The 24,166-nt window shown below is 42.4% G+C and overlaps 1 long non-coding RNA gene across 1 annotated transcript; it reads left to right on the plus strand.

Moving 5' to 3' along the window:
- The first annotated feature begins 799 nt into the window (after positions 1-799).
- LOC116801399 lies at positions 800-21,149 on the plus strand. Its single transcript, XR_004361983.1, has 3 exons — positions 800-1,375; positions 3,976-4,886; positions 21,051-21,149. It is a non-coding gene; the product is annotated as an uncharacterized LOC116801399 (long non-coding RNA).
- The last annotated feature ends 3,017 nt before the right edge of the window (positions 21,150-24,166 follow it).

Here is a 24,166-nt window from a genome sequence, read left to right on the forward strand (position 1 = left end):
AGGGTGTCACTTTGTCGTCAACAGATACTTAAGTGCTGTCCGGCAGCCCCGAGCGTCGCATTCCGGCGTAGTGCGGAGCAGTCCGTGGCAATCCGTCGTAGTCCGGCCGGACTGGATGGCGGAAGCACGCGACTACGGCGGAAATTGCTGCACATGCAACGCACGCAGCCCGGCCACTGGGTAACCCCTTTTGCCGCCCAGTATCCCTTTCACCCCTTTCATCGGGATGCCATCAACAGCCGTTCCGGATTGCAATGGAGTTTTTCCACTCGCCCCTCATTCGAGTTTACAAATTAAAGTTAAAATTACAATGCATGGCATGCCATAAATACGAAAGTTTAAGACCTTGACAGCCATGACCAATTGACCCAATTGTTTGCCCGTTTTTCCCGCACTTTGCATGCGCCGAGCTGAGGCGATGGTGTTTTCGGTTGTGGGCGCTTTATTATCAGGGGGGCGGGGCGGGATGGTGTTTTCGGGCCTTCGAGTGCCCCGAAATTGCAGCAGCCAACGTGAGAGTGGCCAAATTGAATTTGAAGCGCAGACCCAAGCCGAAATAGGGCCATATTCCCAAAGGCCTTAATCGCAGAGCCAACATTGACTTTAAGTTTGTTGCGAGCCAAAGAGAATGGCGCTCTCTTTCATTTCGAGTCCTCTTCTCTCTTTCGGCCCGCTTTTATCCGGCTAAGAGTTCGGGCACTTGTACCTTCGGCTTATGGACACGACCTAGGCGAACGGAAAATGGAAAAGCGGCGCGCTTTCCTCGCCTGTCAGTTTGCCGCAGTCGAGCAATGAACACGCAGCGCGCGGTTGCAGCCACCGAAACGCGAGGATAACTCAGCCAGGATAACAATATCGTGCGATCCTTCGACGATGGTCGGTTGAATATAAATATAGAGGTGGCCTCAAAGGCAAAAGCACGAAATAACCCCGTACCACAGTGTTTAGAAAGTGCAAAAGTGTGTGTTTGTGTGAGAGATAGAGAGAGAGAGTGTGGCATTAGCGGGTTCACCACCTCCCACGCAGTTTGAACTTGTGGCAAAGTCGCAAATGCAACGGCTAGTTGCGAATTCACAGCGTGCCACGGGCAATATACTGACACCTCCATCTCGTTCGGTCCCGATCCCGTACCCGCTTCCGTTGCTGGTACCCCGGTAAATCCGTGTCCATCGAAATAGCCCGTAACCCGTAACCCGTTTCGCATCCGTATTCGGTATTCCGTGTTCCGTGTTCGCGTCGCGGTTCGTTGAGCTGGCAGCCAAAACTGTCGGTTTAGTTGCGCCATCGCCATTATCTATATGCCAACATAGCAGAACTCGGCTGCAGATTGCATCCCATATCCGCGGAACGTGTCGCCATCGCCACCGCTGGCCATGTAAGTGATATCCGTGCGGGTTTTGAGTTGCCACAGAAAATGTGTACCGCAATAAATTACCTGGCAACTGACATGTTTCCGAATCGAAATGCAGTTGCGCCACCCCATCCGCCTGCGGATAGGCCCCGACGTAATTAAATTTCTGTGAATTTTATCACAATTTACGGCACTCTTGCCGGAGCAGCTAGCAGCTAGAGCCGGAGCATCAGCCGCCAGTGCCATCGGTCTTTTTCTTTATCCTTTCGTGGTCCTCTGTTCAATAACAATGGAACCATGTCGAATTCGGGCCGCTGGCCATTTTGCGATGCTCCTCTGATACACGTTTTTGTGTCGGAAAAATTCAACAAAAACTAAAACCAAACTCCATTAGGAGGTTGCAAGAGCCGCATGATTTATAGAAGGGTCATGCATCATATACCTAAACACGCCAACACATGTACGACCTATATAGATAATGTTATTGATCCTTTTGACAGACTTTTTAGCTGGGGGTCAAGCAATCGCAGCGGAGATTACACACCTCAGCAGTGAAAAGAGGCAATTATTTGAGGGAAATAAACCACTGTTCCATAAACATTTTAGATCTAAACTTTTATCTTGAACTACCCCAACCAAATCATAATAAATAAAAGTTATGTTTGCCCACAAACAAATATCATGAAAAAAGAAACAAGCTATCAGAGCAGAAATTGAAATCGAGATTACAGATTTCACCTATGGAAATACATTTAATGGCAGATGTACTGCCATGTACCGAAGATATAAAAATAGTTTCCTTCTTAGTTTCTACTCTACTGCCATAAATGTAGGCCATTACTTCGATACAACCCACACCAGATCGTAATAAATCAAAGTTCTGCTTGCTCAAAATTAGCAAAATGCAAATAACATGACAATATTAATGATTTCGCCCAGAGACATGCACACACTGCACATAGTAATAAAAATATGAAACAAGGCGAATACTCGTACTGTTTGGCTGAATGGGGAATGTCTTAACGATGACTGGCTGGGAACTATCGAATACCCGGTGTTTTATCAATTGCCATATCGCGTGCTCGCGAAAAAATAAAGAATTATATATACATACATATATTCGTATTTCTATGTAGTAAATGAATGTAAGAAATACGAATTTGTTGCGAGTGGCAGCCATCGAGTGGAACAATGGACTCCCGTTCCCCAGAAGTGTGTGAATCGTTTTGGCCAACAAGAAACCTGATAGCGAGCCGCACAAAAGAGCACTTTCAGTTGCGAATGGCACCGGTCCTTCGCCTTCGCCATTTGATGGCGGCCATTAGCTATTTGCTGCCGCTAATCGAAGTTTATGTTTTGCATTCATGTAAGCACCCTTTACCCAACCTACTAAAATTTTGGTTAGTAGCAGGGGGCTGTGGCAAGGACACGCCCTCGATCGACCCACTATTAACTAGCAGGCTGGCGAGCTCTCATGTTGCGACTGTCAGTTTAATACAAATGAACTGTTTATGTTCATAAATGAGCTCACCGGTTTATGCCGTATCCAGCTGTGGGAGGTGGGCAGGTGTCTCCCCGAGGGGGGTATTACATCATTAAAGCAACACCTGCTGTATCCAAGTGTGTATAGGAGTGTGTGTGTCAATGTCAGGAGGCGCCACCGGAGCTCCATCTCCAGCCCATCATCCCTAGTAACGTTGCAAGAAAATTACAGCTAATTAACATTTTCTGTTTTTTCAATTTGTGCATACGATATTTGGATGGGCTTCACAAAGAGCATACACCTAAGAAAAATAGGCAAAATAAATACGCTCTAAATCTGTACTGATTATCTTCTTAAATGTTTTATTTTTGGGGTTGCCAAGAGTATTCAATTTAATAGGCTCCTTGTAGAATTTCAACAGAAGTCTAATTTGAAATATAACAGCTTTAAGTAGAGCTTATAGCTCCGAGTCCTGCTTAATCCTTGTCGAATTGTGCATTATTCGTTACTCAAATTGTATTAGGCAACACTGTTTTTCTCCCAGTGCTGTCAGCTGAAAGGCGACCTGAGAGTCTTTGCCGCTCTGTTGGGCGTTTAATAGCCGGAAATCTGTCTATTTCCGCTTGCCGTGGCGTTGATTATACTTAATAGATGACCGGCTGGAGCGCCCCCTTCTTGGCTGGCTGCTAATTTTTCTTTTCTGCTGCTTTCTGCCTGATACTCGAGTATTAGTGTAGCTGTAGTTATGCTCTAATTATATCCCCTATGTGTGCAGGTGCGAGTGTGTGCTTGTATGCCTGTGGTGCAAAGAAAAATCTCTGCTGTGATGTAATTACAACCCAACGTGTAAAAAGCCGGAGTGTTGCCTCCTGTCCTCCCGCTGAAACCTTCGCCTCCTCCAGCGGCGGCTTTAATCCTGGTTTCGCTTTTCTTTCTCTTTTCTTTTTTTTTGAGGTCCTCGCCAGGTAATCTGGCGGCAGGTGAGGCCATCCAGATAGTGGAGGTCCTTTTGTGGGTTTGAGTGGCCTTGCATGTGTTTAATTGGGCTGTCACTTGTGGGAAATCATTATCACTGTTAACCACAAATAATTGTCTATATTTAAACAGAGATTTTCAATTATGTTTTTTCTACTCTTTGCAGGTGAACTGTAAGGCAAACAATTTAAAGTTGAAAAAATCAATTAATAACCAATGAAGATAAATCCGAAAAGCAATTAATGTGAACGAAGGAATTTAAATAAATCCATAACTTTAACGATACATATCAATGTTAGTCTGATTTTCCATTAATACCATTAGCTTATTAAATACCCATATACACAGATTCTTTAAAAATAACCAAGTTTAAAGCAGAGCCTAGAGCAATTAAATCGATTTGGAATTCTTAGAAAACAAGTGAAGCGTTGAAAACGAGACCCGGTGGCAAAATAAATATTTAATTAAATCGACTGTGTGTGCAAAAGGATGCAATTTAATTGAATGGATATAACGAATCACGCGAGTTTTCCTGAAAAAAAAACCTCAAAAACACGCACATCCGTGTCGCGCCAAATCGCTTTGTCATGTAATGTCTTTATGTCCTCGAGCGGATCAAGTGCTTAGGCGATAAGGAAAAGCAGCTGGAGCGGCTGGCTCCTTTACGGATTTCCGGATTATATGCATAAATGAAAGCACGCATGCCACGGACGTAAGCCAAAGTTTCAAGGGGCCTAGGACTCCATCGCACAGCGGATTAGCTGCAACATAAAGCCACACACACGTACACACACACAAAGGTCCTGAATAGAGGCAAAAAACGCGAAGAAGCAGCAGGAAGCTGGGATTTGGTGCCCTCCATGACGTCAACTGTGTGTAAATGGGCAAGCAATTAAGCCGTTAACGATGTGCCCGCTCTCAAAGGCGCCACGCAGGACCTCCAGGACCTCCACGAACTTCAGCACCACCCCGATCCAGAAAGCGATAGAACGCCAGATAGAGTCCTTTACGAGCACAAGCGAACCAATAAAAAATGCATTCAGCCGCGCTGCGTCCAATGTCGCTGATTAATTCCAAGTAAGTTGATGAGTTCGTCCTTTAGCTTCACCTTAACGATTCCACTTGGGCGCTTTACGGGTCTGCCAAGGAACCAGACAACACGTTAATTTCTGGTAATCATCAGGGTTTTAAGACGATAGCACGCGGTTGAAAGAAAAACGGGAAATGCAGTGTCGAGACCCCAATGTAGAAATCTGACCCCAATTTGGTAAGTAGAGGAAATGGATTTATATCAGTACAGGAAAATGAGTTGTGGGTTGCTTTCGACCAATTTTCCTTGCTTAATTGCAAGAAAACTTGATAGTTTTTCCACAGGAAAATTCATACTGAAAATGAATACAGCTTACCAAAAATAGCCACTGTGATAACCACAATGACAAACATAATTTATTCAAAGATTCTTAGCCAATTTATTCCAGATCAAGGTCTCCTGGTGGCACAAAAATATTAAACGAAGAAGCTTAGGGCTTTACAAGTGAGGCACAAATAAATGAAGTATTTAAATTTGAATCAGAAGCCAATACAAATATAATTTTGACAAGCATAGCCTTTATAAATCCCCGTAGCTAACTGGGTAATTACGTTTGAATTAAACAACCGAAAAATCCACACTGTAATTTGCCTCTCTACCTTTTATTACATTTCCTGAACAACATTGTAACATTGCATAAAACCGTATACAATATGTAACCGTATACCGAATATGTAATAAATTCTTATCCTTTATGCTCTTGCAAACAGTAATCAAACAATTTTGTGGAAAATGTTCCCCGCTTTATATATGTAATTTCGTTTTTAAAATTAGATTACAGACATTTGCCTGTGGTTAACGTCCAAAATAGCAGCATACTTCTCGGCGCTCATCAAAAATGCGAACGAACGAACGAATTTATAAAGAGATAGCAACGTGCCGGCAGCGGGCTGAGTTTTGGCAGCTACTATAGCGTTGCTATTATTGTTAGCCCAGTTGGTTGTTAGATTGGTTGGTTGGTTTGTTGTACTAAAAATACAGCACCGAAAATACGAGTAATTTTTGAGGGCTGCATCCGAAGCGAATGCTTTCGGAGGCCCCAAGGCCTTCGCTTTCATGGTGCCCCTCTGCGTGAATGGAGTGCGGTGAGTGGAGCGGGCATTTTGTTTGCCGAAAATCGGACATTCGGCAGACAAATACATGCATAACTTGAAAGCGAAATCCGGGCATCACGGCCCCCAGAAAGTCATCTAATTCTCTCAATTCAAACACTTTTACCTAAGCCGCACTCGCATACAAGTCCAAACATCGGAGCTTGTTTGTTGCCAGCCATTGAAAAGTGGGTAAACTGAATGTGAAAGCTAAGCCCACTGATGTCTGCACTGTAAGGAAAGTAGAGTGTCTTTTCCATTAAATAAACACTCAGTTGTAACAACGGCTATATGGTACTTAACGTACTTAAATAAATATGTTGGTTAATACCTGAAATATTTAATGAAATAAATTACTTCAATTGATTTTTTCTAGCTAAATCAAATTTCCTACAAAAATCAATTCCATTCATTAATTTTAAGCTGATACATTTGGGTAGCAGATTCTTGATTTTTTACTCTGTCTGCCAGCATGCAGAGACAAAAAGGATGAAGCCCGGCCTAAAACAGGCAATTCATAGTCAGCCAGGCTGCCAGCTCGGATTCAATGGCGCTCATTCACCGGCTTAGACACTCACACATGGGCAGGAAGTGGGTGGCGAAAGTGGTGGCATACGTACATTTGTGGCCGGTGTGTGTGGCGGGGGTGGGGGTATAAATCAAACACACACATATGCACACTGGTGGGTGGCCACCCACTTTTCCGCCCACCAATGCTGCAGCCGATGGCGCTTAAAGGCATTTTCGCAAAAGTTTTTGACTTGAGCATTTCAATCGCCTGTTTTATTGCTCACATATTTTATGCCGTTTATGCTCAAAATTCAGCTCAACATGCGCGACTCTTTGGCTTCACACAAATGGCGAAAGGAGCTGGCTTTGTCTGTATGAGTGTGTATGTGTGTCCTGCGGCGTTGAGCAGGCAACTCTTGCCAGAGCTGAGGAAAAACCGCAATGCGGCACATTATGCGCGCTGAAATTCCCTCAAGTCCCTTTCATTCCCGAAAGAAAGTCGAAAGTCGGGGGAAAACGCAGCCGCGAAAGAAGTGCGCAAATGCTTGCCCACCCCCCCTCTTCACTTTCGGATTTTCCGGGCGAGGGGGGCTGGGAGTGGGCGTGGCTGTCAGTCGGACATGGCTATTTGGTTGCATTTTCCCGCCGACTGATAAACTGGCCGTCGCCTGGGAGTGTTTGCCTTGCGGTTTTCCGTTTGTTTTAGCCAGCTTTGCTTGGGCAACAAAAAATATAGCAACTAATTAATGTTTTGTGCGTGAAAATGTATTTTAATTGTGCACCTGCTGCTGTCGACACTGCGGTTAGGTAATTATTAATGTTGTGCGTTGACTTTACCTTAAATCCCAGCCTGCAGACGACATTTGCTCCTTTCCTTTCCCTTGCCTTTTGAGTTCCTGGGAGGTTTGGGGATTGGGGCCTTCCACTTTTGATTGAAATGTTTGTCAAGTTTATTTGCCCGGGGCTGCCGTTAAATGATTTGCCAGGTAGCCCGGCAACAATGTAAACACTTTTGCGTGTGCGCCACCATGTCCTTACCAGAAATGAGATGAGAATTCGGCCAGGACGGCCGTGAGGAAATTGAAAAGGACTCAACTCAAAGAGATCTCGGCCTTAGCTCTTGGCTCAATTAAGACAAAGCCTTGCTGCCCGACATACATATTGATTTTCATTCACTAATGAAAAGTGAACATAAAAAGCAAAAGACACTTAACCCTTTTATTAAATCGGCCACGCAATCTGCCGATGACGTCAGATAGTGCCTGACTAAAGGGCAGACTCGCCGATTGACTGACTCACTGACTGAATGGCTGACTGACTGACATAGTGACTGACTTTCCAGGCAACAGCTTGGTTCAGCGCCTCCCAAGTGACAGCACTCGCCCACTGAAATAACACTTTAAAAACAAGACAGCTTGGCAGTTGGGGGATCGTGTTTACACTGGGGGAAATATTTACTCGAAACAGACCAAGAGCCTTTTAGCAAAACGAGGTCAAGTGCCGCTTTCAATTTAATATTAAATTTGATTCTATAACGCCCAAAGAGTTAGCTGGCCTTTATTAACAAGATTCAAATGGCTATAGAAGCAGGCTAAAGTACACAATATAGTTGACTGGTTTTAAAAGATTGGGTTTGATTTAAAGGTTGATTTAACTATTAATTAATTTAAAAAAATGTATTTGAGTAAATATTCTGTATTTTGGTTAGTTATTTAAATATAAAAATTAATTATATACATATACAAATTAATGAAAAGTTCTTCAAAATCACACCCTTATGTCATATGTACATTTCTTCCTTTGTAATCCTTGCAGTTCTGATATTTCTTACATAAGGCATCTTATTTTGAAATCATTTGTGAACTCTGCGAGTTTTTCGCTCAGTGCTGGCTAGTGTCTGTGTTTGTGGACGTGTTCGTGTTCGTGTCTGCCTCTCGAAGCGCACACAGCACGCCTGTGGATGGGAGGGGGCTGGCTTTTAACCCACATAATAATTACTGTACCGAAAGGTTGCCACGGTCGAATGCGAAAAGTTGGAGTCGATAATTGCAGCGGCATTTGGGCCCCGCCAGGCGATTGTTTAATATGAGTATTTGCGCAGCGGTGTCTTATAATCGGTACTACTAATTGCGCACGCTTTTTCCCCTACAAAGACCGTGGTCCCCCTTAATTGTCGACCATCGCATCGTTGGGCTCGAATTCGATTTTCGTATTTTTTGTGGCGTTTCGACGAACATTTTTGGTATTTCACATTCGCGATTGAGTGGGTAAGCAATGCGCGGTCGGCTGCATGTGCCACTTCCGCTTGATAGCGTCATGGTTCCGGCTCCGTATCCGCATCCGCGTGAAGTGGGCGGCGCTTGGAAGGCGCAAGGACCAACAGTGCTTTTCGCATTCCAGGACCACCCATCAACTGCACTGGAATAGAACATCGTTCGCGTGACATTTGCGCGTTAGTCGCGAAATGCGTTTGTTTTTTGAGGAAATGCCACATCGAGACCGCGTTTGGCATACCTCACTGTGTTCGCAGGACTTTATTAGTTGTTTGTCTGTGGGACAGGCGCACGCCAAGTTTTATGATGGGCCTGCTATTAATAGTTCTGCTGACACAAAAAAAACTGTGTTAGAACATTTGTATAATTTAAACAATTTTGCTTAATTTTCGATTGGTACTTCAGTTGCAGTTAACTTAAAGCTGAAACCCAGCTGACTGCTGTCCATGTGGCGCTGCAAGGAAGGCAACACTTTAATCTCGGAATCCCCAAGGATCAGCCCGGTTTTATGCGTGTGCGTGTGTGTGTGTGAGTGTGTCTGAAAGCAGAAAATGCATTTAGTATGCAAACAAAATGGGCACAAAACTGTCGTTATTTATGCAAACCTAACTTCTGCTCTTTAGAAATTATTATTTCGCTCCTTTCACATTCTCCTCTCCTGTGGCTTTTTTGTTTATTGCAGCCAGTCCGTTGTTTCTCTTGCTGTTGCCAGTTGGTTTGCATTTCCGTCTTTATGTTTGCTCACCCGCACACAGACACAGTGGCATGCAGTGGCACACACACACACTCACACATACCCATGCCGCACGGAAGTGGAGACGCATAATGAGCGACCGGAGCATTTGGCCCGCTTCCTTCCGTCTTCGGATGCCATTTAAAGTGCGCACCCTTAATGCTGCAGCCCTTTGCCCGAATGACTTTAACCCTTGCAGCCTAAATGAGTATTACATTATGTAATGCGATTAACAAATATACACTTAATTAGATTCTAATAGCATAAGGTGTGAAATGAGAACATTAACAATAAATAGTATGCGAATAACATTTACTTATATCATAAGAAACGGTCATAATTGTTTAATAATTTTTTAAAATAGAAACGATACATTATATTGATGTTGAGTAAAAAATTATGTTTGTATTCAAGAAAACAAGGTAGATTTAATGCAATAAGAAGCTAAAATCTTGGCTAGAAAATGTTTTTAAGTATGATGTATTTATTCTACATTATTTAACTAAAGCTAAGCCAATTTAACATAGCTTTGTTTGATCACTTTAAATGTCTTCTCACGCAACATTTTTATTTATATTTAAGGAGAAAAATTGTGTTGCTATTTTTATTTACTTTAGGTTTTTCATTTAATAACACTCAAACAGTAGCTTCATTTAGACAGTGAAAACTCGTTTTTGTTATATCATATTTATCTTTCCTGTATCAGGTTTACTTGCAATTTTAGCTGTATAAAAGCATAGCAAATAAACTTGATTTACATACAACTAAGACTTTTATTACCACACAGCTAGTATTTCATATAATTCTTTTATTTAATCAAAAGCATTGCCTGTCGGGAAGAGATGAAACTGCGAGGGGCAGGCTTAAAGTGCTCACCTGGTGGCATCAATTAAAGCCAAATACTTTGTGCCGTGCGCCGGGGAAATAAAGAGCAAAAAATGTATAGTATAACGCTCATTCAGGGACCCGCTGGATTCAGGGACAAAGCTTGGCGCGCCGTCACCAAATGAATGGCCACCTGACAGGCATCTATTAAGCCGGTTTGGAGTGGAGCTGACTGGTCTCCTGATGGTGGTGATGGCGGTGATGGTGGGTTCGTGGTGGCAGTGGGGCTGGCTAATTTGCCACAGGCCTCTGGCTATTCAATGGCCACCGGGCTGGTTGTCTGCAACTGTTCGCGTTCGGGAGGGGGGTGGGGTTGGAAATTATATGGCACGGGCATCATCAACGAGTCGCCATCTCAACAATCACTTTCCAAATATGTCAACATAATTAATTTTCAATTATCCCAGTGACATTTGCCGCACAACCAACATAGGGACACACAACTTGGAATCCGGCTAATTGGGTGGGGCCGAAGGTGGGGTTCGAAAGCGGGGTGGGAAGCGGGCGTTCGGGCGTGGTCTATTATTATTAATGGCAGAGTTCGCTTTGCCAGCGACCCTCTGGTGTCACTTAGTATAATTGAGCGGCGTTTGATGGAAATAATTCACAATCCCGCTGGCCCACAATGGGAAAGTAAATTATTTTTGATGTTCTTGCTGATGTTGATCGATTAATCACGAAAGCAAATGCCAATGCATAGTTTTTGAGCAGTCCAGACAGTCGGCACAACCAGGATAATGTACCACCTGATCCCCGGTGACCCTGACCCAACGCAAGCCGCAGAAAGGTGACAAGTCTGTGGTTTGCCATATCCCACTGGTATGCGTATGGGGGTCCGCGATTTAATGGCAGGCGATCAATTTGACGCCTTTGAATGCGCTAAGAGTAAATATATATATATACGTATGTATATAGACATATATAGACAGGCCGAGTCAACAATCATTTCGTGCCGCATTTTCATTCCGAGTTGAAAACGTGACGGGTGTTTGGGTGATTTGGATGGAGACGAAGACAAGGCATTTACCCAAATTAAATTGGCGCTTCAAAGACCCTTTTATCACCTGGCGTTAATCAAAATTCAAAACCCGGCAAATGTAGCGGAAGAAATGGGAAATGCTTGAGGAGCCGGATTGGATCGGATTGTATCCATTCCAGGCCGCTGCCTCGTTTTTCGGGCCCGCTATGCGGTAGTTGGCCTAATCATCGCCCCCGGCTTCGTGTTAAACCGCAAAAGTATAGCCGAGTTCAAGCTGGAGCGTCCTTGCCAACTTGGGTGCACTGAAAACAAACAATGAATTTATTTAATTAATTAAGTATGATACTACGGCTAAATTGGAGTCCCAGTATAAGATATTTAAATTGGAATTAATAGGAATTTGATTGATTTCAGGGAATTAAGGAATACTTTTGAGGCAACAATTGAATGAGTTCTTGGGAACCACATATCCGTTTCCTTAAAATGCATATATACATATACTCTTAAAATAATTTAGGCAGAAAGCAATTAAAAGTGTACTTCGCCGAATAATCGCTTGGTTTACTCATAATTAAGTGTAATATAATGTATTTAAGGAACTCAATGATCTAATTAGTGGAATGTTATTTTGAATAGAATAATACATTCCCAGACTCATTTCGAGCAGTGTAATTACCGATTGCCCAAGCTGCTTGTCTGCCGCTTTGCTTTCCGGTTTGCATAATAAATGTCACACAGCTCACGACTGCCAAGCAGAATGGCAGCGGGAATGAACTACAATGGCTCTAAGCACGAGAACGAGAATGCGAATGAGAATGAGCAGTGACTATAGCGGCGGCAGGAGCAAAACAAGTCGCTTAACAAGCGACAGCAACTACTTATGCTCAGGTGGAGTCCCACAAAGGAGCAAAAGCGAATGGGCCGAGGGTGTGGGGTGGAAAAATGGCAAATGGCTGAAAAGGAATCTTAACCGGAATTATTCATAATGTTCAGGAGGCACGCATACATTTGCATTTCACGGATGTGAGTGTCACTATTGAGACAGCAACGAGGGGCGGCGGCACGTTATCATGCCGCCTGCAAGCCTGGAAGTCTGGAAGCCTGGAAGTGAAACGGAGCCACCATTGTGGGGCAGGGTGACAGGATCGCCGGAGGTACGAAGATATACGGTAGAGGCTTCACATGGGCGGTATAGCCCCGTTTCGGGCCCAGCCAAGCAAGTCATTCAATTTGGCTACCAGACATTCACACACACACACACACACGCGCGCACGGGCGAAACAAGGACACCAGAAGATATACACTAATAAAAGCGAAAAAGGACGTGAGCAACGCTCTCGGAATTTCAAGCATGTTGCATCCTCGTCAGCTCGCAATCAGACGAAACTAAACGCGATTGTTTTATATTTTGTATTTTCCTCGAAAGCAAATGGAAATGCTGAGAGCGAGCGACAGGAGCAGCAGAAACAGGAAGCTAAACATCCAGCGGAATCAGCAAGACAAACACAAGGACATCCCGACAAAAAAATAAAATCAACAACAAAGGGAGACAAATAATTAAAGTAAAAGTTTCCTTCATCGTTTTCCTTTTTGTACTCATTTTTTTTGTTAAAAGTTCACTGGCAAGGAGCACCATTTTTGTATGTAGATCTTAGAAAGTACTTCAACTTTCTTGCTTATGAGCAAGTTTTAAAAGATGTGCTTTTTGGTAGACACAATTAATCTAGCAATATTCTACATATAATATTCAAACGTAATAAGTTAGTTTTTGTTGTTATTAAAAAAAAATGTTGTAAAAAAAGATATCAGTGAGTGTATTTTCCAGGTGAGATTTAAAAGAAAGTCGAACGTTTTACAGAAATCCGATTAATTTTACTATTATATCGGTTTTCAGTCTCTTAATTTTATATATAAGGGTATTTAAGTATCGTTGTAAAGTGTTCAGCATTTGAGCCTGTTCTTATTCATTTCACGTTGATTTGCGGCTGGGTCAGGAGCTCTTATCAGTCGGGCCAGAAAGAATTCATCAAGGTCAAAACGTTGATGGCCTCCGTTTCCTTGCGCCTCTGCTTTGTGTCCCATCGCCATGGATTCGGTGGTTAGGTCGGGTTCCGGAACTTTTCCTTTTTTTGTTTTTTTTTGTTTTTTCTTTTTATTTTTTGATGCCTTGTGGCTTGTCTGCTTCGCCTGACTGCCTTTGACAACGGCTCCAATGACTCGATGGCAGATGGTTTTCGGCGGAACGAGGGGGAATGGTCTCTAAAACGCGTCTTGTTCCTTCCTCGGTTTCAGTGTTTATCGGCGGGCCAAAAAAGTAATTTCTTAAAAAAGTTTAGCATGCCTGGGGCCAAAAGGGTCGAGAATCAGCAACGAGTGTCAAGTGTTATTGACGATTTGTTGATGATGTGGCACAAAGAGTGGGTAAAAAAGGTATGCGATTGGAATTCGTGAAAGGGTTGTTTGCCCGTGACCTGAGTGACACTGCTGGCCGCCACAACTCGTTGTCTTCCTGGCTCATTTTCCAGTCCTTCCAGTATTACCATTGCATATGCTTAGTGCACAAAAGAAGTTTTCCCTGCTCTGCTTTTGGCCATCTGAGCTTAGGATATAAGGATAAGTATGTCAAATAGGAAAATTAGTTTGTATTTTTTTATTTTGTTAAAATGTACGTGCAGAAATGCACGCTTGAATGTTATAAAGCATATATTTCCTTTCTAATCAATGCATTTTCTATAGGCGGATATAACCGCTAAAAAGCAGACGCGCAATGGCTTTTATAAAGAATAATTTCATAAATTTAAAATAATACATTCATTTGAATGCTTTGTTGTTACTCCTTTGCAATGGCTCTAAATTATTTACCTAGTAATACCAACAAAGAATCCGTGTGGCGAAAATGGCATTAAAAAAGCTTATTTTACCAATTTTTTCTATTCAACGAACTTGCAGATGAAACGATAATAACTACAAGCAAAAGTTTAATAACATGTGGTCAATTTTATCTAAAAAAGACATGGCTTAAAACTGACGTGTACGCAATTTGCGGCTGTTTCTTTAAAGCCAAGTTCCAATAGATACAGATATCAAGCAGAATGGCTAAGTTGTATGGGCTTCTTTCAACCTGTCACGGGAATGCAAGGGAATAGCACCTACCTGGCCAATATTAGAAAAAAGGCAACACAAAAGCATTGGTCAAGGTAAGCACGCAGGGCACGAAACATCTTTTCACTGCGATAACAGAAATATTCCGCCATTCAGACAGACATGAGGCACGTAACAGTTTTATCTTTTATTCAAAGTGCCGAGCTGGACTTCCTTCCAGTGGGTGAAAGTAAACTTTTGGTTGGCAGTAAGCCGCCTCCAGATCGCCCAACCCCCACCCCCTCCCACAAAAAAACTTTTCAAGTGTTGAGCAATAATCAGAAAGGCTGGACCTGCTGGCCACGCCCCATTTTTCGGAACAGAAAAGTTTTCGTGTGGCGGGCATTGCTTAAATGGGTTTATGGGTTCATTTGCAGTTGTAATAGGCGTTGAAATGCTGGGGATTGTGGCCCTTTTCAGCCTACGCGTCTTTGTTTCTTTTCCATTCTTTCGTCGGGATTCCTTATTCCGCACCTCTAATTTGCTCTTCATCTTCTTTATGGGCTGCAAATGAGGGCGGGCTTCAAAGTTAATTACACTTTGACCCTAGAGCAGCGCACGCAACCATTCATGTTTGCCGGAATTTTAGTGTAATTTTTTCTCGTTCTCGTTACGGCCTAGTCATTTAAGAATGTCCTGTGCGAAGTTTAGAGCACATAAACAATTTTGTATTTCAATTAAACGAATGGACACGCCACGAAATCAATTGAAACTGAATCATGGGCCGCCACCGGGGGGCCAAGGAACGAGGCAGCCGACGAATGAATCAAATCAAATATTTATTGTTTTCGATCCAATAAATTTTTATCACTCACCAGGGTCGCTGATGGCCAGCCAAATTGGGCGTGGTAGGTGCGAATATCCAAGTGACAACGCCGCCGGCGACAGCGCACATTCGCTTTCACTTACAGAAAGCTGAGCAGCAAAATGGCAAAAAATAATAATCATAAAATGGCGAATAAAATTCACAAATAAATGCAAAAGCGAATACAAATCAAACCGACCTTCTGCATATGAGTTTTTCTTTTTTTTTTTGTATTTTTGTATTTTGTATTTTTGTATTTTGTACTACGGCTGAGCCGAAAATGCGAGCATAAAGAATTTGCAATTTAAAAGGGATTTACTGCGCCTCGTAAAACAAACACAATAAAAGATCAAACGACATGACAGGCTAAGGCCTCTGTCCCTGACCCCTGAGCCCCGACCCAAGTCCACCGAGCCACCAATTTCCCGATTTTCCGAACGGAACACCCCAGGCGAAATGCCAAAAGGATGAGGCCCGAAATGTGCGACATCATGGAAAAGACAACAGGCATGAGCCGAAAGATGGCAAAATAAAAATAAAGCCGAATTTGGTGTGACAACTTTGCAGGCAGCAACCAGATCGAGATGGATATGACATGGCCAATACACACACACATCTATAAGAGGGGAAGTTGGCTCACACACACGCACACCCACCCACACACACGGAGTTGCGAATTGTTTTTCCTTGGCTTCAGCTGCCTGCCACTGTTGACGTTTTAATCGAATCAATCCGGCAGCCGAGCGTGCCGAAAAAAGTTATAAACTTGTTGGCAGTTGGATTGCGAGTTGATGTTCCCATTCCCACTCCCACTGTGGTTTCAGCTTGAATTAGGGGCAAAAATGGATGGCTGGCACACATGGCTCACAAGTTTCATCTCACAATTCCTATCTGGCAAGCTAATTTACTCAACAATGTAGAAGTTGCTTGTTTGCCGGTTTTCCCATTTTGACTAGCCTGTTTGACTAGCATTCGGTACAAAGTCAAATGATTTCCGACTTTCTGTGATTTAAGTCCAATGAGCAAATGAAAATTATTGCCCGGGGTTTGATTTGGATTCTCAGCATTTCTGTGGTTGAATATTCTAGAGTAAATAAGCTAAAGATTTAACCTCTTGAGCAATAGGTTTAGTAAAATATATATGTACCTAGATTATGCTTGTTACCTCGTTTTTATCAGACATTAATCTAAATAATATTAAAAAGAGATAACTACTAAGCAATAACATACATATATGATTGTTAACTTGTAACTTAAAATATATTTAAAGTATGTTAATTTAATAATATAGATCTTCGATAAAATAGATCACGATAAGATCCTTAATTATGAGTAATTAGCTGTGATCTTAGTACCCAAATGTATTTTTGCTTTATATAATCCTCATAAATTAAGTCGAGATCCACACAATTCAAGGACATCATGAATTTCACAAGGAATCACACAGGCAAACTTGGAAAGCCAGTAGAACAGCTTTAGTTAAATGGCAAATGCAAGATACATTGTCCAATCGATGGGGCCACTAATCAAGTTTATCGAGCTAAAAATTAATCATAATTGACATCAAATTTAGCACGGCTTGCTTTTCAATTATTTCTGCTGTCTGCCGCAGAAGCGTTCAAACCAATGTCAAACGAGAAACATCGTGTGTTCATTTCTATGTGGGCGAGAGTGGGCTGGCGACTTAATTTGTAATTTAATAAGCTTGTCTGCAATTATGCAAAATAAATAAATTAGAAATCCGTCGACGTGGCAGCATTATTGCACTCGAGTGCGACGAATTTGTGTGCGGCGCTCGAGTAAACAAACTATAGACTTAATCCAATTAATGTCGAATTTAAATGCTCGAGACGATTTGGCATACACTGACTGGCGCCGAGCAGCAGCTCATCCCAACTCGATTGGCCATCAAGGGGCTTTGGGGCCTAAGGGGGCCAGGATGGAAGGGGCAACGATGAAGGGACCAGGATGAAGGGTCCAGGATATCGGAGGACTTAGAGCCGGCGTTTCACATTTCAGCTTGCAGCCACAACCGCATCGTGTACAAGTTACTCCTGGGAACGTGGTGGAAAACGGAAACTTTTTCTGCGACGTAGATAGTTTTTGCCAACAGCTCATGTGTGCGTGGGCGGAGCAGGGGGCGTGGCAGCATCCAGACTCTGCACTCTACTCTCTACTCGGCACGTAGACAGCCTCTCACTCAGGCTATGCACTTGCAGGAAAATGGCAGGAAAAGCTCATTTCGGTACATTGGACATTAGTATGAAAGGTATCTGGCGAAAATTGTGTTTATTAGGCCTTGGATACCTTCAGAAACCTATGAAAACATGGGAAACCTTATGAATGAAGAGGCATTATAATATTTTCATATTTTTAAGATGTTTAAATATGGTTGCCATGATATTCTTCTATGTTTTTATACAAAATATCAGAAGTAGTTTGATACATTATTAGTCTATTATATATATCTATATACTGTATATTAATACCGTACAAAATTCATTGCAATTACCATAAATATTAAACATTACATACATTACATTACATTTTTCTTAGTGTGCTTGTGTAGTGGTGGGAGGATGCGTAATGCGTCATGTTCGAGTTTATCGCTTGGGCCCCGAAATTGCCATAGTGGGTGAAAAGAGCAGCAGATAGCCCCTATTCGAGTCGTGGGCCGACGGGACGTGAGTGGGAGGAACCTGGTCGCCTGATGGCTGAGATGTGACCGACGCGGAGCACCAGGTTCAGTCCTTGGCCGTGGCCAATGTCGGTGCTAACTTGGCTCAGAGTGGCAGGAGCAGGGACTTGGCTGAGCATGTGCCAATGTGCTGTTAGTAATGGAACCGCAAATTGAGCCAACCCTGTTGGGCGGAAGCGGAAACTGAGGCAGCCAGCTGGCCGACTGCAATTTGCAACCAGAGACTATGCAACTAGAGAAATGCTTGCTCATAGCCTTTATTCACCACTCTTTGTCCGCCGAAAAGCATATTTAATGTTTTTCCCGGCCATAGTAATTAGATTTAGCTTTTATTCAATTCAGATTGAACGAGTGAGTGCACAGAATCCATCGCACAAGCGAGCCGATATCAATTATATTTTGGCCGGCAACTAAATGGCGGAAAAGCTTTCGCGGCTTTTAGTTAAAAGAAAATTGAGCGAAATATATTGTTCGGCCTAGCGGCATAAATTTTAAATTTTAATTTAACGGCAAGAGCGAAATAATAAAATCGATTTTCCCGCCACGTCATATTGGTTTCAAGAAATTTAATTAAAAGTATGATTTTAAAGCGTTCTTTTTCTTACTTTCAGCTCTTTTCAGCTAATAATACCATGCTAAATGGGAGCAAAATTCGAAAATTAAATGCACTCTGATTGGCAACTAATTAGATTTCCTTGCTATTCGATTCAAATCAGTCGAATGACTGCACAGAATCCATCGCGTATGCTCACTCATTTGATTTGGGCGGAAACTAAATGGCGGAAACGCGCCAGCCAAGCATGCCAATTCACGTGGGGCGAACGCGCCCGCCCGTTCACATCTTCCATTTGTATCCACGTCCGCTCGTCTCAGCGGCTGTGGCTAGTTTCCCCACCTGTCGCACGTCCCACATTCGAATAGCCTTCAAATCGGGAATGCCTGGCTGCACACAAACTACTCAACCTTACGCACACAAACGCACCCGGCACAAGGAATTGTCGTCCTGCGGCTGCTTTGTTTTCCTCCTCGCCACTTGACTTTCGCTTGGCTTTTACTTGTGGCATGCGACTATTGTGGTTGCCGCACACTCTTAAAAATTTGCAATGAAAAGCAGTTTATGCTCTTTAAAAAGTTAACTCTATAATACATAAAAAAATATTATTAGTAGGCAAATCTTTAGTAATAAAACATTCATTCACTAGGGCTGTTGGTATATATAAATTCAACTAAAAATAGTTAAACAATAATAATAAACAAATAAATTTACCATAAAATTCTATAAATAAAATGATGTAAAATAACCATTAATATTTAATTTCATTTCTCCTGAAAAATAGTTTTTGATAATAAGTTTATAGAAATGCAGAAATTTTTGCGCAGTGCATTTTATATAACATTTGCTGTTAATTTTCAAGTCGGCTTCAAATTGTTTTTATGTGTTGCAAAAGGAGTGACCATTCTGTTGAGTTGTTGTGGCAACAAGATTTATGCAAAACAATTTCATTGTTGTCTCGAGCATCCAGCTCGAATCCTTGCTTTTCTTTGGCCGATTGTTGACTAAGTGGTTTCATGTGGCTCCCAGTGCTGAGGCCAGCTGCTCGGCAACAGCCACTTTAATCTCTTCGAGGCTCGTGACTCATAAAATTAAATGCCCACTTAATGCGGGGAACCCAAGAATCCTGGCGATGGGCCTGTCCGAGTGTAAGCCATCTGAAAAAGCGGGCCTGAAAGTTGCAAATGTGCTAAAGAGCAAGATGAATTGCCGGTTATTATTGCCAACTTCATTTGCCATGCACTCAAAACGGGTAGCTAACTGGGCCAAGAGCCCCTCAATGAGGGCCCATCTTCAAGATGCAAAACGGGATGAAGAGGGGCTCCAAATTAAAACCACCTCTCCTGATGGCGGGCTGCGTTACAAATGAATATTAATTATGGATGGCATGCTAATTCCGCGAATCCATTAATCACAATTATAATTTATGCTGTTGCTTTCACCTTTTTTACGTGCTATAATTTTCACATTTTTATCGAACAATTTCTACTGGCACTTGGCTGCCCATTTGGCTCATTAACATTCGCACGGATAATAGAAATTTAAGTTGTAAAATCAATAAAGTGCCACATTAATTATTACAGCAACAAAAATAATGGCAAGGACAATGCAATCACGCGACGCTAATAAATCCCTGGGGTTATGTACAAATCTGGGAATAATTAATGTGTGAACTCGAAATGGCATTCGTAATGACCCATACCATAATGGATATTATACTTGCATAGGGCGGTTGAGATTGTCACACTCGCATTAGCATTAGGCTTTGCCAAAAGGTTGCATAATCGCAGATTATTAATACAAAAATTGAATGACATTATGTAAATTGTGGAAGTCACAAGAATTTAAGGAAATACATTGAATTCAAATTAGGCCTTGAATACATTTATCCATACTTACTCTTATGTTGAAGTGTTGAATGTTGCACAGGATAATGTATTTATATATCCTTATGTTTGGTTGCTAAGATCCAAAAAATATGCTATAATAATTAATATTTATCTCCTTTAAAGTTAGCCATGAATATTTATAATCTTATATTTGTATTATGATGGGACATTCACCTTCGACAAATTGCACTTATAAAATCCGACAGAAGCTGTTTTTAAGCAACATCATAATTTTATTTATGCTAGAGTAGCTTGACAAATGAATTTTAAGCACTTCCGGCTGTCTTTGGCCCCAATCAAAATGTGCATAATTTGCATTTCGCAATTTACATTTGCATTTGCGAAGATGCAGCCGGCCACTTTTATGCTTGACACTGGCAGCATAATTGTTCAGTTTACATTTCGTATTTATTATTTGATTTTCTGCCATTTTATTATCCTCTCGAACGGCGCTTTCAGCTCGTTGAAAATAGTGAAATTGTAAATATTTTTCCTTGTCACCGTTTACTTTATTTTCCTTTGGCAATTATTCAGCTGTTCGCTTCAATTTCAATAATTAATTGAACAAATTGTACTTCTCTCTCTCGATTTCAGCTGAACAGTAGACAACGTCCGCTGATATCTGGATTCCATTTGTACTACAACCAATGACAACATGCTGAAACCGTTCGCCGTGATTATCGGAATTTTTTATTTAGGTGAGTACTTTTGAAAGTCCTATCTTCCACTTTCAGGCGTTCGGTCGTTCAGCGCGTATTATTAATTACAATCATTAAATGGAATTTCGACATGCGAAATATGCGGGCGAGCGAAAGTTAATTAATCACATTTGCCGCTAAACGATTTGTGTTCAAAGAGTTTTTGCTCATTAAGTCGATTCGAGAGCTAAATACATTTCTGAAGGATTTACCGTATTTTATGCTAACGAAAAAAACATTTTTAAATCAGTTGTCATTTATTCAGTTATCATAGTTGTATTTATACTTGTGGAAAAAGTGTTACAGTTTGGGAGGCACTAATTACAAACTGTGGGGTGAACATATGGCTTTGAAACAGGATATATAAATATCGCACTGCTTAGCCTAAATGAACTTTTCAAAGAAGTGCAGAAAAGCTTACCACCAGAGTTCCTTTCAGAGCTTTCAAACGTATATTTCAAAAAGCTTTGAAAGTAGTAAAGAAAAAAGCTTCAAGCTCTTCTAAGACAAATTATAAAAGCTAAGAAGGTTTAATTTTAGCGGATTCAAGAACCTCTTCCATTCCTAGAAATCAGGGTGGCAGCGTCCGACATCCTTGTCTTTTAGGATGGCAGCGCAGGACATCCTTTGCATTTGGGATGGCAGCGCTGAATGTCCTTAAATAACAATGTGGCAGTGCCCGTCATCCTTAGATGTATCAGTATGGCAGCCTTAAAAATACCGAAAAATATCGGAGATTGAGGCGAAGATACGTTATTTTCAAATGTTATTATCGATTTAGGATACTATATATAGCATACACAGACAAATTAAAAAAAATTATAACGCCACTAAAGATTCTTTAATAAAAGCAGACCACTGACTCAGGACTTAAGTGCGACCTCTAGACGATGATGTCAAATCAATCTATTCAATGTCCGTGAATTCCTAGAACGCTTATCAACTAAATCCCTTTATAGCATAACTTTAATCGCGCTTCAATCGCCAGACATTTTTGCGATTAGAATGCCTGAATGGCTGTGGTAAAAACCAACACATAACGGCAAACTATTATTATGTTTATCTTAATTATATTGCGTGACGCAAGTTTCTTATTAACCGGCAACAAAGTCACAAAGTCAGCAACAATTTACCATGTTTATGGGCGGCGGGGCGAAAGCCCCAAGGAATTATTATTACATGCAGGTGGCCCCTGGGCCCACCCACAGCCTTTGGAGTCGCGTGAGCAATCAGAGCACAGGTGGGCAAATCACCAGAAAGCCAGAAAGTGGCCAAGCCAAGTGGTCACTGCCGAGTGGCGCCTTTGTTCACCTGCTCCTTGTGGAGCACGCAGCACTTTATTTGCATATAAAACGTGTGACGACGAGGGCTGGGGCAACGCGTTTCTAATGGAGCCACAACAACTGGCGGGCCTGGCTGTGCTTGATTTCTTGCGCCTTGCAGCGCAGAAAAGTATGCTAAGAAATTAAGCACATTGGTCATTTTCATTTGCGTGCCAGCGAGCTGTTTTGGGGCCACGCGGCGTATGCGCAATGCCAAGAAAATGCCTCGACTCAAGCGACACACGGAAAAAAACAAAAACTGCACGTCATTACCTTGATTTGTGGCGACTTTTGAGAGCCACCCACACAGTTTCGAGCATGAGCCATACAAATTTCGCACTTAAGTTTCAGCGTTCCTCATCATTTATGCTAATCAGAGGCATTTTAAAACCGCTCGTCGATAGTTCAAGTGTCCTGCGATAAATCAAAATAATTAAGTCGCCTTAAACTAACTAGAGTCGCAGTGCGGCGGGTCCACAAAGTGACTGGCATTAACCAAAACTCCCAAGTGGGGCTCTAATAAGCTTGAGACAGCGCTAATTTTACCCTCATTAAACAAGCTGACATGCCAGGCCCAGGGCCGAATCAGGACCAGGACCAGATTGGTGGCTCACAGGACGCCACGATGCCAGCTAACGGTTTAGAGAGCTCAATAAACTCAAAGGGCTGGTCGACGTCCTTCGTTCCTTTTCCATCCTCCCGCCTGATGCCTTCCTCAGCCCACAAATTTCCCCCTTTGACCCCTGCGATTGCCATGCCAGCAAGCGTCGCCATTTTGGCAGTCATTAACGGCAAACTGCTTCATCATTTAATAACCCAAAAGTGAGCTGGTTAAATGCCGAGCGATGCGATGGGGCTCTTTGGCCCAAATACTCCCCCACAAAAGGGCACACAGACACTCAGACAACAGCTTGGGCTGGCAAGAAAAAAGGCAGAGTGGCACGGAACATGCCACACTTATTTTTATAGATTTCATTTTAACACCGAAAAAGGCAACGCATGGAAACTTAACCGATGCCGTTCCAGACCCTCAGACACCCGCAGCCCCTGCCACACTCCCTCTATTCGCTTGGCAGGCCCGAGACTACATAAAATTGGCAAGGCGTCAAAACGGGCGGCAGCCACGAAAAAAAGGGTTCATTATGGCAATTTGCTTAAACTCGCGGCGGATGCTCCTCAATTCTTTGGGAAGCTCCGCGTTGTGGCTCTTTTTTACTGTTTTTCTCCTTTTTTTTTCTTTGTAGTCCGAATCTTAAAGCACACAATAATTTCGTGGGGCTAAATGAAAAATAGCGGCATCATTTGACGGTCTGGCTTTCATTTCACATTCGCCACACTTGGCGTGTCGGTCGGGTTCATAAAATATAATGAAAAGCAACATTTCCGGGCTCGGCGATTTTCCAGCTCCTGTCACCTCAAAGCGACCAGAGTTCAATGCTCTCCTTTGCATTAGCTCTTATGCCCCCAAGTTTTTCCAATATGTGTGCTTAGTGTCGCTTTGTTTGGACATTGCCAAGGGGGTTGTCAAGTACTGGGACTTGTGGACTCGGAATTATAACTTGATTCCAGTGCAGCAGGCTGTACACAATTTTTAATTGAGCCTCGATGGCAGTGCCACAGCCGACACGCAACCAGGACTACTTGGCCAGGAGCTGAGCCTCAATTCGCATTAGGAAAATATTTCGAAAAG

Source organism: Drosophila sechellia, chromosome 3R (assembly GCF_004382195.2).
Source record: "Drosophila sechellia strain sech25 chromosome 3R, ASM438219v1, whole genome shotgun sequence".
NCBI lineage: Eukaryota > Metazoa > Arthropoda > Insecta > Diptera > Drosophilidae > Drosophila > Drosophila sechellia.